This window comes from Hipposideros armiger, unplaced genomic scaffold (genome assembly GCF_001890085.2).
Source record: "Hipposideros armiger isolate ML-2016 unplaced genomic scaffold, ASM189008v1 scaffold_1788, whole genome shotgun sequence".
NCBI lineage: Eukaryota > Metazoa > Chordata > Mammalia > Chiroptera > Hipposideridae > Hipposideros > Hipposideros armiger.
Window position 1 is genome coordinate 46,857 of NW_017733138.1, and position 1,177 is coordinate 48,033.

Below are 1,177 nucleotides of genomic sequence, written 5' to 3' on the forward strand. Positions count from 1 at the left end.
AAGAGCACATACTAAGAATGACCAATGTTGACCAGACTGGCTTTGATGCACAGCATCTAGGGTGAGAAGCTTCCTGCCCGTGCTATCTGGCTTGACCTGTAACATGCTCCTCCTCTCCCCTCCTCAGATCTTATTTCCTCATAAGCGTGGATGTATATGACTTTATGTGTCTGCTTCAGTTCTCCCAAGTCAACCCTCAAATGGAGGGCCCTTTCTGATTTGGAGTCCCTCACTAATAACAATGAAACACCTAGAAGATAATTGGTTAATTGGAAATTTAAGGATTGCAGTTTGAAATAACCCATGATCAAAGAAGAAGCTACAATGGAAGTTACAACATATTTTTTACTAAATGACAAAAAAAAAATCTGAATTGTCAAGGGGTAGCAATCATTGCACTTACAAAAAATTTTATAGCATTGAAAGCATGTATTAGAAAGGCACAGAAAGCTTCACTGGTGATTCTTCTAAACATTTATATTACCAATCTTAAACAAAATCTTTCAGACAATAGAAAAAGATAGAACACTTCCCAACTCATTTTTTTTTTTAGCTGAGCCATCCTGCTACCTATTGGCAGCTTAGCCAACTCATTTTATTAGACCAACTTCATCTTGATATAATAACCTGACAAGGATATTACAAGAAAGACAAACTACAAGCTATGATCCCACATGAACAGAAGTAGAAATCCTAAACAAAATGTTGGCAAATTGAATCCAGCAATATAAAAGGACAATTCATCACAAATAGTGGGGTTTATTCCAAGAATGTACAAGTGTTTGACCATTCAAAAATCAGTCATTGATATTCACATATATTTGAAACTCTATTTTTTTAATCTTTTTTATTTTTCTTTTTTCCCAGTCTTATTGGGATATAATTGACACATAACATTGTGTAAGTTTCTGGCATACAACATGATTTGATGTATGTGTATATTGAGAAATGATTACCACAATGTTTAGTTAACATCTATTCCTCAAAGTTACAATTTTTTTCCTTGCAATGAGAATTTTTTTTTTAAAGAGTTTAAAGGGGAATTGGGGGAGGGGAACAACAGTGGGGAATTGGGGAAAGGAAACAGACAAGTTGCTGTCCTTTTGTTCTTCAGTCTAGTTGTGGAGGATGTCGCTTCACTGGCCCATGTTGGTATTGTGATCATTGCGCTCTTCCC